Genomic DNA, 12,997 nt, shown 5'->3' on the forward strand with positions numbered 1-12,997 from the left:
GAGTGAAACTTATAAACAGTGTAAGTTGTGTGCATCCTTGCTGCATTACTATGCCCATGATTGTACCAGGTTGATGGCTGGTGCAGTTGCTGGTACGTAAGTTTTAGGTACACTGATGCTGACTTACACTACTATTATATGACGCAATCTGGGTGCCCAGATGCCATTATAGAATAGGTGTCACCTGTGCGGCATTGGCACAACTAAAAGGAGGCACCAACAGATACTATGCATGTAAAATGCTTAGAATAATGGCATTTACACATCTATGTGCATGCATGCATGAATGTCAATATTTTGCCTAAGCACTATTCTGTAAATACTGTACCCACTTAACTTACATCACATGTATTTTCAAGTGAAGTGTATACATGTATCTCCAACACTATGCTTGACTTATTCTTGCTGTACACTGTCTTGAGTGAATTTCATCAAAAAGGTGGTAAATAGTAACATAGTAACATAATAGTAACATAGTAGATGACGGCAGAAAAAGACCTGCATGGTCCATCCAGTCTGCCCAACAAGATAAACTCATATGTGCTACTTTTTGTGTATACCTTAACCCTAATAAATAAATACATAAAATTTTAGGCATGAGCATTTACACCAGCTCTATGACTGGCATAAGTGCTCGCACCTAACTTTTATTAACTTGGTTATACTAGTATTCTATAAAGGAAATTAGGCTCCTATGTTTCTTTATAGAATATGCTGGTAATAGTCATCCAATTATAGAGCTGCCCTGTTTACACTGATGAGTTATCTATGAGACAATGAATAATATCCAACCTTTGGTGTTTATGGCTTGGTTTTATTGATCAACATTTCTCTCTCTCACAAAGTTTTTTTTTTTTTTTTGGGGGGGGGGGGGGGTCTAATGTCTTCCTCCTTTGTCTTTTCGGTTTGAGCTCTTTCTCTTCCTTCTTTGTCTTTTTCCTTCACCGGTAAATATTTGAATACTTTTCCTTCTCTATGTATGCTTCTACCCCTTTTCTTATCCTTCCTGTTCTCCTTCCCATTCCTCCTTTCTCTCCTCATGAGTTCTCTTCCACTTCTTATCCTCTTCCTCTGACACCCTCTTACTCTCTTCACTCCCCTTTCCAGTCCAGCATCTCCACCTCTCTCTCCTCACCAGTGCCAACCAGCATCAACAACACTATTTCTCTTCCCACAGTGTCCCTCCCTGCAGTGCCTCCTTTATCTAGTCAAGCTGTGGAAGCAAGAAGGACAGCACTATAAGAAACATCAAGGTAAGAAACATCAAGGTACTCCATGGAAGCTTCTAGCACGTGTTCAGCTGTTAGATGGAAAGGAAAATGGGACTTGATTTACCACCTCTCTATGGTTTTTGCAACTACATTCAAAGCAGTTTACATAGTACATACAGGTACTTATTTGTACCTGGGGCAATGGAGGGTTAAGTCACAAGGAGCTGCAGTGGGAATCAAACCCAGTTCCCCAGGAGCAAATTCCACTATACTAACCACTAGGGTACTCTTCCACTTCCACAGGACACCTTGGTGTTTCTCCTACTGCTGTACTTCTTGCTGCCCTTGCCTAGGTAAAGGAGCACTGAAGGGAGGGAGCTTTGAGGGGAGATTTGGCACCACAGGATGGGTAAAAGCATGAATCGGGAACAAAATGTACTTGTGTAATGCTCCTTCAGGACCATCCCTGGATTTGGGGCCTGACCTGGCAGGAACTCCCCGGGCCAGCTCCTTCAGTCCCTTATATATCCTAGCCGTTAAGCCCGTAACAACAGGCTAGTTTTTTGTTTTCCTATGGCCTCTCCCCCCACCCCCCATCCACCAACCCTGCTTTCTCCCCTGCCCTCCCCCCAGCGTCTGTTTCCCTCAGTTCCGCCCCCTCCTTCCTTCCCTGCTCCCTCCTCCTCTGATTTCCACGCCCATGTCCAAGCCCTCCTCCCTATTGGGCTGTACTGCTGGTGGAGGAAGGGCTTGGACTTCTACACTCTCAGCGTTCCGACTCTACTGCGCATTTGCAGGTGAGTCGGTCACTTACTGTTTATATGTTTGATGGTACCTGATGCCTCCACCTGAGGTAAAAGGTTTTTTTTTTTTTTAGCATGTACGATTTCCCTCCCTTTTTCCCAGAAAAACTCCAACAAACACTTCTGTGAATTTAACTCTCTTAGGATTTTCCACTCCTGACAGGTTTCAGAGAACTCCTCCAGAGCAGAGAAATCACTCCCTGTTTACTCAGTTCTCAGGAAAGCTCCTCCCTCCTCCTCTCAGGCACAGGTTGCTATGGAGAAGAGAAAAAGACATTTCACTGACAGCCTGTGTTCAGCACATTCCCAACATATGGACTTTATCAGTAAGATGCATGTGCTTCATACTACTACTACCACTACTTGACATTTCTAAAGCGCTACTAGGGTTACGCAACGCTGTACAGTTTAACACAAAAGGACAGTCCCTGCTCAAGGAGCTTACAATCTAAAGGACAAATGTACAGTCAGTCAAATTGGAGCAGTCAAATTGGAGCAGTCTAGATTACCTGAATAGGTATAAAGGTTAAGTGCCAAAAGCAACATTGAAGAGGTGGGCTTTGAGCAAGGATTTGAAGATGGGTAGGGAGGGGGCTTGGCGTAAGAGCTCAGGAAGTTTATTCTAAGCATAGGGTGAGGTGAGGCAGAAAGGGCGGAGCCTGGAGTTGGCGGTGGTGGAGAAGGGTACTGAGAGGAGGGATTTGTCCTATGAGCGGAGGTTACAGGCGGGAACGTAAGGGGAAATGAGGGTAGAGAGGTAATGAGGGGCTGCAGACTGAGTGCATTTGTAGGTAAGAAGGAGAAGCTTGAACTGTATGCGGTATCTGATTGGAAGCCAGTGAAATGGCCTGAGGAGAGGGGTGATATGAGTATATCGGTTCAGGCGGAATATAAGATGTGCAACAGAGTTCTGAATGGATTGAAGGGGGGATAGATGGCTAAGTGGGAGGCCAGTGAGGAGTAGGTTGCAGTAGTCAAGGCGAGAGGTAATGAGAGCGTGGACGAGAGTATAGGTGGTGTGCTCAGAGAGGAAAGGGCGAATTTTGCTGATGTTAAAGAGAAAGAAGTGACAGGTCTTGGCTATCTGCTGGATATGCGCAGAGAAGGAGAGGGAGGAGTCGAATCAAACCGGTTTTAGACAGTGTCACAGTACCGAAACAACATTATTAGACATTAATTCCTATATTTACTACCATCTGGAACAGTCAAAATCTATCGTCTTCCTGCCTTTAATCCTATCCACAGCATTCAATCGTATATGGATCACTCCTACTTTCCAGATTACATCAGATCAGGTTAACTGTCATTGCTTTTGAATGGTTCCAGTTTTATCTCACAGACCATAGTTACACAGTTCAGTTTCAAAACTCCTTTCCCAGCCCATTTTCAATGTCTCTGAGGACTCCCAAGGATCAATTTTGGCTCCTACACTTTTTAAACATTTTTTTTTTGCTCCTCTCTTAACCCTTGCACAGACTCTATACTTTATTATGTATGTCTATGCAGACAATATTCAAGTCTTATGCCTCAGAGTCTCAGGAAATCAGTAAGATCAATAATAAGCTAATACAACTCACAGACTGGCTTAGGGAAACATACCCGCACTAAAACCTGACAAATCGAAGGTTATTGCTTTTGCCAATGAAGAAAAGACAACTCTTGTCTTTTCTTCATTGGCAACTCTTGCACCGCTTATCTTTCTCTGCTCTACTCCACTTCCTTTAGCCCATACCACAAGAATCATTTATCTTATATAACACCCTTCAAAACCCACCAGAAACCCACTGTACCCACATGCAGGTGCCCCCCTTCACCCCTTAGGGCTACGGTAGTGGTGTACAGTTGTGGGGAGTGGGTTTGGGGGGGGGGCTCAGCACACAAGATAAGGGAGCTATGCATCTAGGAGCAATTTCTGAAGTCCACTCCAGTGCCCCCTAGGGTGCCCGGTTGGTGTCCTGGCATGTCAGGGGGACCAGTGCACTACGAATGCTGGCTCCTCCCACGACCAAATGGCTTGGATTTGGTCGTTTCTGAGATGGGCATCCTCGGTTTCCATTATGGCCGAAAATCGGGGACGACCATCTCTAAGGTCAACCTAAATTTCGCGATTTGGGTGTCCCCGACCGTATTATCGAAACAAAAGATGGACGCCCATCTTGTTTCGATAATACGGGTTTCCCTGCCCCTTCGCCGGGACATCCTGCAAGGATGTCCTCAGGAAAACTTGGGCACCCCTTTCGATTATGCCCCTCCATGTGTACTGTAAACTGTTTACATTTCATCTGGTTGTTAACTGTAAACTGCTTTAAAACCTTGTTGAACTAAGCGGTATATAAAATAAATAAATCAAATTAAATCAATAATGGTATTATCTGACTTCTACTCACCAAAAGGATGCTGAAACTTCTAGGACTGAAATTAACCCACAGTGATTTAAGTGCACCTTTGATTGATTTGGGTGAAGGTTTGACAATGGTATCCTTCATGTTTGTGCTATTAACATGCCTGGAACTTGCAGCTATGATATATTACATGCATTATCCTGTTTCACACCTTTCCCTGCCCCTCACAAAAAGTTGCTCTAGTCTACTATAAGATTAGTTTGTGAAGGAAAATGCTGCATTCTAGTGGTTAAGACCTGATTTGATTTTCCTGTGACTATGCAAAAAAGTATTTGACAGATCAGATTCACAGGAATTTTTCTCCTCTGAAGGAGAATGTGAATGTGACCCTTCTTGATAAGACACTAGCTGCTCTCTTCCAATGCAAAACAACCAAAAATCCCCATTCCATAAGTGAAAGAATGTTGTTCCGACAGTGGAATGAGGGAGGAGAAACGTGGGAAGCATAAAAAGTTCATTCAGAAATCGAACCAGCTTATGAGGCTGATGAAAAAGGTCACACTCCCTTTTTCCTTTCTTGTAGGAGGCTGGAATAGCTGATCAATGAATAATCAAAGCAGATAATTCAGCATCTTAGATACCTATGAAACATCAGTCTTTGAATCAAGAGTTTTTATTTGCTATTTACCCATATTTTTAATGCTGAATAACACTTATATGCTAGAGTTTTAATAACAGCTTCTGAAATAAAGGTTAATAAATAGAAACAACAAAAAACAGAATAGTTTAATATGTATTTTGACTAGTGCTTTGGGAGCTACAAGCCCTTTCCTTAGGACAGAACAGAATGGGCAAAAGATGTTAGCACTAGAATATGTAAGGGAATGTTAAAAATCATTACAATGATAGTCTGAAGGTGAAAGAGGGAAGGAGGTTGACCAGAAAGTGACTTGTCACTTAGAAAGGCCAGATCTTCATTACATACTTTCTTGTCTCCTTCAAAGAGCCTTATCATTTTAATTTCAAAAGCTTTATCTTGCCAGTGAAACAGACCAGATACCGAAGGCTGGGGATGAGCCTTCACTTGTAACAATATGAGAAATGTCAATGACATATCCCATGTCTTTGCATGTGTTTTTCAAATGAATAGGAACAGAGCAAACACAAAAATTCATGTTTTTATCATTAGACAATAATATTGCGTACTCTTTCACGAGAGTGCACATTATTTGCAAAGAGGACATCCATTGTGTATGCAGAGGAGTGTGGTAGCCGTGTTAGTCCACTCTTAAGGTTATCAATAGAAATCAAACAAAATAAAACATGGAAAAGAAAATAAGATGATACCTTTTTTATTGGACATAACTTAATACATTTCTTGATTAGCTTTCGAAGGTTGCCCTTCTTCGTCAGATCGGAAATAAGCAAATGTGCTAGCTGACAGTGTATATAAGTGAAAACATTCAAGCATTACTATAAACTACCAAGCATGCATGAGCCAATACATATGTGCTCATAGTACACACTTTTTCAGGAACAGTGCACCCTCTTTGCACATAATACACCCTCTTTCAAAACAGTGCCAGGCTATCCAAGACATAACAGAAGAGATTTACAGCATGGGAGACACACGACTAGCCACAGGTGATGTCACCAGCAGTCTGAGAGACATTTCATTGGAACTGAATGCTCTAAAACAGAGGAAGTGATCACATCCTCCTCCTCATTGATTCTGACAGACTGGGACAACAGAGAGGTAGGTGCATCAGAACTTGAAAGGGAAGTGGTGAGACAATAGAGGTCAGTGCAGAGATTCCTTCCTGTCTGAGATTTTTAGATAAATTTGACTTAAATGCCAAGTGAAGATCAGTTCTGAAGCATCTTTCCTTTGATCACTCCTATGGGACATAATGCTAAAAGGGCGAAGATGGAGACAAGAAAAACAAGAATGCTCGTGCTGGTACCGCGGGGCCACCAGCATTACAGAAGACCTGTGAGGAATCGACGTGCTGGATGGAAACTGGCAAACTGGTTGGAAGTGCTGTTTTCTATGAAGGGCACTGCTGATTCAAGTCTGTCTCAGGAAGTGTGATATACAGTGTCCTTGAGAGAAGGTTTCATTACTTAATACGACCTCTTCCACAGCTGCTTAGTAAGTACTTTTCTGTTACTGTCTTTCCATCCATTACAGGTGATTTCTACTCATTTCTATTTGTTTGCAAGGTGTTCTACACTTCGTGGACTTCACATCTGCATCCTGCTACTGCTGGTGGTTCTTCTGTGTCTTAATGTTTTCAGTAGCTCATGGAAGAACCCAGAAAGCCTTTTGAGCACAATCTGAAACAGCCTTTTAAAACTGGGATTTTAAATCCACTCTTGTTTTCACATAGGCCCAAATTATACATTGATGTTATGTGGAGAGTGACTGAATTTGGACTGCTTTTCCATACAACTTTTCTCCTGATCCCCAATTCGCCCTTGACCCCACCTCCTGGTTAAAGCATAACTTTTATATGTATAGCCAATGTCCATTAATTTAATGCACAAGATTAAGCCTTAAAATTGAGTTCACTCTGAGAAAAGGGCAATTCCTAATGACATGCCATTCGGATTGGTTCTTGGTCCAGTATTTTTCAACATTTTTGTAAATGATATTATGGAAAGCTATTGAGAATATTTGCTTTTTGTGGATGATACAAAAATATGTAATGAGGTGGACACCCTGAAAGACATGTAAAACATGAAGAGGGATCAAGCAAAGCTTGAAGAATGGTGTAGAGTGTGGCAGCTAAGATTTCTGCTGAAAGAAATTCAGGGTCATAATTTGGGGTGGAAAACTCAATACAATATAGGGAGTGAAGTTCTGCTGTGCACAAATAAAAGTGGGGCCTAGGGGGTGGGTCATATTTGATGACCTTAAGATGAACAAAACAGGTAGAAAAGGTGGCAGCAAAAGCCAGAAAGATACTTGGATATATAAGGACAGGAATGGCCAGCAGAAAATAAGAAGTGATAGTGCTTTTGTATAAGTCTCTGGTGAGACTTCATCTGGAATACTGTGCAATTCTGGAGAATGACCTTTAGAAGGATAAAAACACGATAGAGTCAGACTAGAAGACAGCTACTAAAATGGTTGGTGGTCTCCATTATAAATCATCTCTAAATATGTATACTTTGAAAGAAAGGCAGGATGGGAGATGTTAAAATATCTCCAAGGTACTAATTCACAGGAATTGGACATCTTTCACATTTCAACTTTATTTGATATACCACAACAAAGTAACATGTCTAAGTAGTTTATACAGTAAAAATAAATAATACAAGTGGGGAAATGAAAGGGTGTGTGATACATAAGGAGAAACTATGAAATTGGGGACTATTATTACTACAACAACAATAACAACAACAGAGAAGCGATCTAGTAAAGGGAGGTGTCTATACTTTACCATAAATCATGATAAGAGAAGAGGTAGTGAGAAAAGGTCAATATTGTGAGCAGAGGGAGCTTGCTGCACAAGAATGTCACAACCGTCAGCCTGTCCATATGAGAAAAAAAAGCCTGTTTGCTAGTTCGAGGGGAAAACCTGCGCAAAATAATGAGTTTTGAAGACGGTTTTAAATTTCTTAAAGAAAGTTCCAGGCTGGATTTGAAAAGGAATTGCATTACAAAGTGCAGGTGCCACTACACTGAAGCAAGACTGTCTAGTGGAATCTAAGTGGATATATAAATGGCAAGGGATGACCAGCAAATACTGTTGAGATGATCTGAAAGGGTATGATAACATGTGGCATAGTAAATGTCAGCAGATAAAGACCTGTACGGTTCATCCAGTCTGCTCAAGGTGGCCAGAGTTGAATCTGGCATTCTGCCATTTCTTCATGATCATCATTAAACATTGGTATACTTAGATTATAATTAAAGCAAAAACAAAACCAAAAAATAGCATAACTGGCAGATATATGTTTTTCTCACAGAAAAACGTGTAACATGTGTAATCAAACAAACCCAAAAAATTTGTCCAAGACTGATAGTTGCCGAAAAGAAAAAATGCCCAGAGGAGGCGTTTTGTGGGCATGATGTGGTCGGTGTTACATGATGAATCTTTTTGGCAATAACAGATAGCAAAACCACTTCCTTGAGGCAGAGTGAAAAACGTCTGGAATTAGACCTCCTTTAAAAGCATCTAGGTAAGGCTGAGCCTGTCTTTGGACCTATGTGTGATTTTGGCGAATTGGAGAATGGAGAGATGGAAGTGGTCGTTTGTGAGAAATAGTGGAGAGTTGCTGAGTGATTTCTTACCCTTTGTGTGTTTGCTCCAGTTTGAACCTTTTGACTCACATGCCTTGTGTCCTCTGTGTCTAACCTCCTCAACATACCTGCTATCCTTCCCCAGCCACACCCATCCTGTATCTGGCTCCCTTCCCCCACTAAACCTCACTGTTCCCAAACCCCCACAACTTCTTACCTGCTTGTCCTCTGACTCTCATTGTTCCTCTGTTTGTCCACTCCCACTTTGTCACTTTGCTCTATGTTGCAGCTGTGTGTGTGTAATGACTGTTTGCTGGTGGTGGAAGAATGAGTGCTTAGTGCTGGAGATGTGTGTGTCAGGACTGTTTATTGGTGGTGGGAGAGTGTTTTGGACACCTGGTGTGTGTCTCACAACTGTGTGCTGGTGTGGGTCCTAGGTCTCACGAGGCGCCAATAGGTGGGGGTGTGCACAGTGGTGTTTCTGGGGTCAGCGGGTTGCCCTTGTGGTGGTGGGACACCTGCATGTCAATCATGGATGCACTGAATGCTTTGGTGACTCACACCTTGCTAAAGGTGAATGAGAGTTTGGAGGGACGGCCACAGAGGAGATATCCCCATCAGAGAGTTTTCAGGCCCAGCACCCACTTCCTGGACCTCACTGACCAGGGATGCCTTACTAGGTACCGCTTTGACAGGGCTGCCATACAGCACCTCGGTGACCTGCTACAATCCCTCCTCAAGCCCAGGACATGCAGGAATAATCTTGAGCCAGGCCACCTGAAGGTCACTGCCTCCTTCGCCTTTCTGGCCAGTGGCACTTTTCAGTCAGTGCTAGTAGTAAATGTAGGTCTTACCAACCCCACCATCTCGAAATGTCTTGCCCAGCTCCTTGATGCCTTCCTCACCCACATCTCATATTTTATTACATTCCCTACCACTTCTCATGTTCTACAGAACAAAATGGCTCAGTTCAACACCATAGACCTCCCCGCACACTAGGTCAGCTATAGAAATAGAAAATCATATTACTCCATAAACATGCAGATTGTGTGTGATGTCCAGGAGGAGATTGTGGATGTGTGTGCCCAATACCCAGGCTCCACCCATGATGCCTACATCCTCCAACATTCAGGAATCTACTGCAGGTTTAACCGAGGGGAGATCACCGGTGGCTGGCTCCTAGGTAAGCAGTTTAGAGATTCCCAAACCCCATACCCCACCTTCCACCCCTCCTAACCTTCAACACACTTTCTTCCTCTAGATGCCCCCAGAACCCACAACCATTATCCCACCTATACAAGATCACTATACTAGCCAATGCAGACCCATGTTTGTGATTCTGCTTCCCCCCACAGGTGACAGGATGTCCCCAGCAAACCTGGCTCACGACTCCCATAGTCTACCCCCAAAATGAGGCAGAAGAGGAGTACAACAAGAGGCATAAGAGCACCTGCACCATCATAGAACAGACCTATGACCAGCTCAAGAATCACTTCAGATATCTTGACCGTTTCAGAGGGGAACTCCTCTAACGCCCTGAAAAGGTTGCCAAAACTTTCATGGCCTGCTGCATATTGCACAATCTGGCTCTCTGAAGAAGACAGACCCTGCCAGAGGAGGGACATCAACCATAGCAGCAGCTGCCAGACCCAGAGGATGAGGAGTCCCCCCCTTCCGCCCACAGAGTTGAACAGGAAGCACACCAGTTGGAGGTCCGTGCCAGATAAAGACTCATTCTGACCAATTTTCTGTAAAGGTAAGTGCACAATTTATTTGTGCACAGCACCTCTGTAGCATCCCTTTTCCCCATACCACCACCCCCTTTCCCCCTAGCACACACCACTACAGTAGGGCAATTAGGTAGCTCACAACCATACCTCATCCTCCCCCTCCCCCTCCCTTCTGGAAGCCACCTCTCTCACCCCATCCCCAGGTGGTGATATTATCATCTCCATAATAAGACTTGAGATTTTAGAATCAGTAGAAAAAAATAATTTATGAGAAATTGACAATGATACATCTTCGTACAACTTTATGAACAATATAAATCAACATAGTGGACATATATAACACTTTTGAATGCAGTACTTTGAAGATGCATAACACTGTGATGCTGTGAGTGTATTGTTAAAGACATTTGAATAAGACCATCTTTTTTTACATTTGATTTGCTGGCGCTAAAGAACCCCTGACGAAGGCTCTGTATTTCAAAACATGGTTCATGTTGGGTTGGTGCGTCACCACATCTTGTTTGAAGAATAAACTTTGGTCTTCTTGGACATGGTGGTTGGCTTATTTCACTCTTTTTTGCAGTCCATATATAATGCTACCATCTTTAACACTTTTTGATTGATAGGTGAACTTGTATGGGTATTTGTGATAGTCATAGAATTATCATTGTGTGATGTAATGTGACAATAAGATATTGGGAATTTTAAAGTTTTTGATAAGATTGCGATAAATAAAGTAGGATTGATTGATATCATAGTTATTTTTATTAATAGACTTTCAAAGGAGGAGAAACAACGTCAGAGTGCAAGACTTATGTTTATATTGTGCTTACCCAGGATATTATGTTAACAGATGTCCCAGGAAATTAGGGAGACTTCAAGGCCTACAGTTGATTGGGGAGGCATCCATAGGTCCCATTCTGAACCTCTTCAACATTCCTCATTACTTACTGGTCATTCTCAATGGGGAGATAAATCATTGTCCAGGCCTTCCTTGACTCTGGGGCTGCCAGGAAATTTATGGACGAATGGCTGATATGCCAGAATGATATCCCCATAAACTCCCTTGGAAACCTTTTTGTATCTCCTCGGTCTACGGGGACCCACTACATGGGCACCTGATGACGATTACTAGCCCTATTTCTCTTGAGGTGGGCCTCTTGAACCAATAAATGATAGAATTTTATGTACTCCCTAGACCAGTCAATCAGGTCATTTTGGGCCTTCCTTGGTTACAGAAACATGTACCCCATATCAACTTGTGTTTCGGAGATATTCTGGCCTGGGGCCCCACCTGTTTCCATTCCTGCTTGATACCTGTTCAACCTCAGTTAACCCTGGCTAAAACTGAATCAGCCCTGCCTCCTAGTCTTCCAGCAGTTTATGCCGTCTATGTAGACATCTTCTGCAAGAAACAAGCTGAGAAACTACCACCTCACTGGGAGTATGACTGCTCTATTGACCTCCTGCCCAAAAAGATGCCACCCAAAGGCAAGGTTTACTCACTTTCCATTCCTGAGACAAAGGCTATGAGGGAGTATATCCAGGATAACCTGCAGTGTGGTTTCATTCATCCCTCCACCTTTCCTGCAGGAGGTGGCTTCTTTTTCATTGGGAAGAAAGATGGATCCTTAAGGCCCTGCATCAATTATTGGGGTCTGAATGCTATACCATTAAGAATAAGTACCCCTTACCACTCATAGCTGAGTTGTTTGATCGTCTACAACAAGCGATCATCTTCACCAAACTGAACCTCCATGGAGCCTATAATCTGATTCGTATTTGAGATGGCGACAAGAGGAAAACGGCCTTCTACACACAGAATGGAAACTATGGTGATGCCTTTTAGACTGTGTGTATTTCAGCACTTCATTAATGAAGTTTATTGAGATCTCCTCTATTCCTGTATTTTAGTGTACCTAGATGACATTCTAGTGTATTCTACATCACTCCCTGAGAATCAAATCCATGTCAAGACAGTGCTACAGTGCCTACAGGCTACAGGAGAATGGTCTGCACGCTAATCTGGAGAAGTGCAGACAAACCAAGTCACATGCATTTGGCGTGTGACACACACATTGAGCTCCATTCTCCAGCTCACATGTCAAAGCCCCCTCCTATCATGCACTGAGGAAAGCCTCAAGTCCCCGGATCTACCCGAATGATTTGGGTAGGTCCAAGGATTCGGGGCTTTAATCAGAAGGACTGAGGAGCAGAAACAAGAAAAATTTGGTTACAATGGATGGGAAGGGTGGGGAGGGAGGATTGTAGCTTCCCTCTACTAAGAGATGAAGTGTGTGTTATTAAGGGGCCCTTTTACTAAGCTGCGTAAGCATCTATGCGCGCCCAATGCACGCCAAAATGGAGTTACTGCCTGACTACTGTGTGGCTCTTGCGGTAATTTCATTTTGGCATGCGTCCAATAGGCGAGTCTGCAAAATATTTTTTATTTTCGGACGCATGTAACGGACGCACACCAAGTGGCATTTGACAGGTGTAGGTCATTACCGCACGGATTCTTTACCGCTAGGTCAATGACTGGTGCTAAGGACTCAGACCAAAACCGGACGTGCGGCAATTTTGATTTTGCCGCACGCCCATTTTCGGCAAAAAAAAGAGGCCTTTTTCATGGGCATGCTGAAAAATGGATTGGTGCGTGCCC

The sequence above is a fragment of the Microcaecilia unicolor genome, chromosome 2 (assembly GCF_901765095.1).
Source record: "Microcaecilia unicolor chromosome 2, aMicUni1.1, whole genome shotgun sequence".
NCBI classification, from domain to species: domain Eukaryota; kingdom Metazoa; phylum Chordata; class Amphibia; order Gymnophiona; family Siphonopidae; genus Microcaecilia; species Microcaecilia unicolor.